The sequence below is a fragment of the Saccopteryx leptura genome, chromosome 2 (assembly GCF_036850995.1).
Source record: "Saccopteryx leptura isolate mSacLep1 chromosome 2, mSacLep1_pri_phased_curated, whole genome shotgun sequence".
In the NCBI taxonomy this organism is placed as follows: Eukaryota; Metazoa; Chordata; class Mammalia; order Chiroptera; family Emballonuridae; genus Saccopteryx; species Saccopteryx leptura.
The window spans coordinates 271,886,387-271,891,654 of NC_089504.1; the positions used below are offsets into that span (position 1 = coordinate 271,886,387).

Here is a 5,268-nt window from a genome sequence, read left to right on the forward strand (position 1 = left end):
TTATATGATGAATCACATTGATTGATTTGCGAATATTGTACCACCCTTGCCTCCCCAGAATAAATCCCACTTGATCATGATGTATGATTTTTTTCATGTATTGTGGGATCCGGTTTGCTAATATTTTGTTGAGGATTTTAGCATCTAAATTCATCAGAGATATTGGCCTATAATTTTATTTCTTTGTGTTATCTTTGCCTGGTTTTGGAGTCAGAATTATGCTCATCTCATAAAAGAGCCTGAAAGTCTTCCTTCCTCTTGAATTTTTTGAAATAGCTTGAGAAGGATAGGAGTTAGTTCTTCTTTGAATATTTGGTAGAATTCACTTGTGAAGCCATCAGGTCCAGGACTTTCCTTTGTTGGGAGTTTTTTGATAACTGTTTCAATCTCATTTGGTGTAATCGGTCTGTTTAGGTTTTCTGATTCTTCCAGATTAATTTTTGGAAGATTATATGTTTCAAGGAATTTGTCTATTTCATCTAGGTTGTCTAATTTTTGTCATACAGTTCTTCATAGTATTTTCTTACAATATTTTGTATTTCTGTTGTGTCAGTTGTTATTTCTCCACTCGTATTTCTAATCTTATTTATTTGAGTCTTCTCTCTTTTTTTCTTGGCGAGTCTGGTTAAAGGTTCATCGATCTTGTTTACCTTTTCAAAGAACCAGCTCCTGACTTCATTGATCCTCTGTATTGTTTATTTAGCCTCTATGTCATTTATTTCCACTCTGATCTTTATTATTTCCTTCCTTCTACTAGCTCTGGGATTTATTTGCTGTACTTTTTCTAGTTCTTTTAGATGCAGGGTCAAGTTGTTTATTTGAGCTTTTTCTAGCTTCTTAAGGAATGCCTGTAATGCTATGAACTTCCCTCTCAGGACTGCTTTTGCTGTGTCCCATAAATTTTGAGTTGATGTATGCTCGTTATTCTTCGTTTCTAGGAATTTTTTTTATTTCTTCTTTGATCTCATTGTTTACCCATTTGTTATTTAATAACATGGCATTTAGTTTCCATGTGTTTGAGTATTTTTCAGTTTTTCTGTTGTGGATGATTTCTAGTTTCATGCCATTGTGATCAGAGAAAATGCTTGATATGATTTCAATCTTCTTAAATTTGTTGAGATCACTTTGTGCCCTAACATGTGGTCTATCCTAGAGAATGTACCATAAGCACTTGAAAAGAATGTATATTCTGCTGCTTTAAGGTGAAAGGTTCTGAAGATAGCTATTAAATCGAGTTGATCTAGTATGTCCTTTAAGTCTGCTGTTTCTTTGTTAATTTTCTTCCTTGAAGATCTATCTAGTGATGTCAGTGGGGTATTGAAATCCCCTACTATTATAGTATTGCTGTTGATCTTGCCCTTTATATCCATCAAAGTTCTGCTTCATATATTTAGGTGCTCCTATATTAGGTGCATAGATATTTATAATGGTTATATTTTCCTGTTGGATTGCTCCCTGTATCATTATGTAGTGACCTTCTTTATCTCTCACTATAGTCTTTGTTTTAAAGTCCATTTTGTCTGATATAAGTATTGCTACCCAGCTTTTTTTTCATTTCCATTTGCCTGAAATATTTTTTTTCCATTCTTTTACCTTCACTCTATGTGCATCTTTTGTTTTAAGGTGTATCTCTTGGAGACAGCATATGTATGGGTCTTGATTTCTTATCTAAGCAGCTACCCTATGTCTTTTGATTGGATCATTTAATCCATTTACATTTAAGGTTATTATTGATATGTAGTTGTTTATTGCCATTTTATTCTTTTTTTTTTTTTTTTTACAGGGACAGAGAGAGTCAGATAGAGGGATAGACAGGGACAGACAGACAGGAACGGAGAGAGATGAGAAGCATCAATAATCAGTTTTTTGTTGCAACACCGTAGTTGTTCATTGATTGCTTTCTCATATGTGCCATGACCGTGGGCCTTCAGTAGACTGAGTAACCCCCTGCTCGAGCCAGTGACCTTGGGTCCATGCTAGTGAGCTTTTTGCTCAAGCCAGATGAGCCCGTGCTCAAGCTGGCAACCCCAGGGTCTCGAACCTGGGTCCTTCCGCATCCCAGTCCGATGCTCTATCCACTGCGCCACCGCCTGGTCAGGCGCCATTTTATTCTTTAAAGCTCTATTCCTCTTTTGCTATATTCTTTTTCCCCTTTGATCTGTTTATAGCAGGCCCCTTAGCATTTCTTGCAGCATTGGTTTGGTTGTAGTGAATTCCTTAAGGTTTTTTTTTTTTGTTTGGGAAGCTTTTTATTTCTCCTTCAATTTTAAACGATAGTCTTGCTGGATAAAGTAGTCTTGTATATGTGTATGTTTATGGATTCTTTATTCTGTTTCAATGATATATATTTCCACCATTACACCAATATCACACAGCCTTCATTACTGCAGCTTCATAACTAGTATGGAAATCAGTTAGTATTAGTCACAGAATTTTCATGCTTGTTTTTGTAAATGAAGTTTTATTGACATATAACCATGCCTGTTCATATATGTATTTTCTATGATTCTTTTGAACTACATTGGTAAAGATGAATATTTGCAACAGAGATTATGTGGATTGCAAAGACTAAAATCATTAATGTCTTGCCATTTATAGAAAAAGTTTGCTGGCTCCTGGTCTAAGTCTTTTGCATGGACATACAAATTTTAGAATTAGCTTGTCAGTGTATACAAAAGAATCCTGCTAAGATTTCTATAGGGATTGGGTTAAATCCATAACCATTTTAACAATATTAAGTCTTCCAATCTGTGAACATGGTATATGCCTTCATTTATTTAGGTTCACTTTAATTTGTCTCAGAAATATTTTATACATTTAACAGGTCTTTCACATTTTAATTAAATGTACTACCAAATATTTTATTCTTTTTGATACTACTATGAATATAATTTTTTGGTTCTGCATTACTTTGAATATTTCTTGCCATTCCCTTCTGGCCTCAAGTGTTTTTGTTGAGAAGTCGTATGTCATCCTTTTGGGGGCTCCTTTGTAGGTGATAACCTTTTTTTCTCCAGCAGTTTTTAATATTTTCTCTTTATCACTTAGCTTTGCTATTTTAATTATGATGTGTCTTGGTGTAGATTTCTTTGGGTTTCTCTTTAATGGAGTTCTCTGTGCTTCTTGAACTTGTGAGACATTTTTCTGCATTAATTTAGGGAAGTTTTCAGCTATAAAATGGTTGAACAAGGTCTCTATCCCTTGTTCTTTCTCTTCTTCTTCAGGAACACCTATAATGAGGATGTTATTTCTCTTCATGTTGTCACAGAGCTCTCTTAGAGTTTCCTCAGACTTTTTGAGTCTCTTTTCTTTTTTTCTGCTCTGCTTCCATGCCTTCATTTATCTTGTCCTCTAACTCACTGATTCGATTCTCAGCTTCATCCATCCTGCTTTTAATTCCTTCCATTGTGGTCTTCATTTTGGATATTGTATTTGTCATTTCTGACTGATTCTTTTTTATTATTTCAATGTCCTTTTTTATACTTGCTATGTCTTTATTTAGGTGTTCGTAATGACCATCTATTGTTGTTTTAAGATCTTTGAGCATCCTAACAATCATTATTTTAAACTCTGCATCTGGTGATTTGGTCATATCTGACTCATTCAGGTCCTTTTCTGGGGATTTCTCTTGATTCATTTGTGTTGCATTTCTCTGCCTTCCCATTTTGTTTGTGTATAAGAAGGGCATGGCCACTGGAGTCCAATGGGTGTGGCCTCTGTGATCCCTAGGTGTGGTCTGTCTGCAGGCCTGCCACCCCCTCTGCCACTGCTACCTAGGGCTTTCGGGTATGGGCATTGCCAGTGCCAGCCCGCTGGGGCTGTCGCTGCGGTTTCTGCCTCTCCTTCACAGGAAGAACTGTAATCATGTGCCCTGGTCTACAAGTAAAGGTCATGCTTTTGATGACATATTTTTTTTTATATTTTCTTCTGGAAGTTTGTTGTTTTAGTTCTTACATCTAGGCTTGTGATTCATTGAAAGTTAATTTTTGTGCATGGTATGAAGTAAGAATTTTTAAAAATACAGCTATCATGTCCTTTCTGCTATTAAATTACTCTGTCATATATGTGTTTGTTTCTGGACTCTTTATTCTGTTTCAATGCTATCAATATGTATATGTCCACCATTAAACCAATATCACACAGCCTTCATTTCTGCAGCTTCATAACTAGTATGGAAATCAGTTAGTGTAAGTCACAGAATTTTCATGCTTGTTTTTGTAAATAAAGTTTTATTGACATATAACCATGCCTGTTCATATATGTATTTTCTATGATTGTTTTGAACTACATTGGTAAAGATGAATATTTGCAACAGAGATTATGTGGACTGCAAAGATTAAAACAATTAATGTCTGGCCACTTATAGAAAATGTTTGCTGGCCTGACCTGTGGTGGTGCAGTGGATAAAGCGTCGACCTGGAAATGCTGAGGTTGCCGGTTCTTTTTATTTATTTATTTTTTTGCATTTTTCTGAAGCTGGAAACAGGGAGAGACAGTCAGACAGACTCCCGCATGTGCCCGACCGGGATCCACCCGGCACGCCCACCATGGGGCAACGCTCTGCCTACCAGGGGGCGATGCTCTGCCCATCCTGGGGGTCACCATGTTGCGACCAGAGCCACTCTAGCGCCTGAGGCAGAGGCCACAGAGCCATCCCCAGCGCCCGGGCCATCTTTGCTCCAATGGAGCCTTGGCTGCGGGAGGGGAAGAGAGAGACAGAGAGGAAGGCGCGGCGGAGGGGTGGAGAAGCAAATGGGCGCTTCTCCTATGTGCCCTGGCCGGGAATCGAACCCGGGTCCTCCGCACACTAGGCCGACGCTCTACCGCTGAGCCAACCGGCCAGGGCCATGAGGTTGCCGGTTCAAAACCCTGGGCTTGCCTGGTCAAGGCACATATGGGAGTTGATGCTTCCAGCTCCTCCCCCTTCTCTCTCTCTCTGTCCCTCTCTCCCTCTTTCTCTCTCTCTGTCCTCTCTAAAAAAAATGAATAAATTAAAAAGAAAAAAAAAAAGAAAATGTTTGCTGGCTCCTGGTCTAAGTCCTTTGCATGGACATATAAATTTTGGAATTAGCTTGTCAGTGTATACAAAACAATCCTGCTAAGATTTCTATAAGGATTGGGTTAAATCTATAACCATTTTTTTTTTTTTCTGAAGCTGGAAACGGGGAGAGACAGTCAGACAGACTCCCGCATGCGCCCGACCGGGATCCACCCGGCAAGCCCACCAGGGGCTACGCTCTGCCCCTCCAGGGCGTCGCTCTGCCGCAA

General features: G+C 38.4%; 1 non-coding gene across 1 annotated transcript; it reads right to left on the reverse strand.

The window, feature by feature from the left end:
- Positions 1–4,770: 4,770 nt before the first annotated feature.
- Positions 4,771–4,846, reverse strand: TRNAT-AGU (transfer RNA threonine (anticodon AGU)). The gene has a single exon. It is a non-coding gene; the product is annotated as a tRNA-Thr (tRNA).
- Positions 4,847–5,268: the final 422 nt, after the last annotated feature.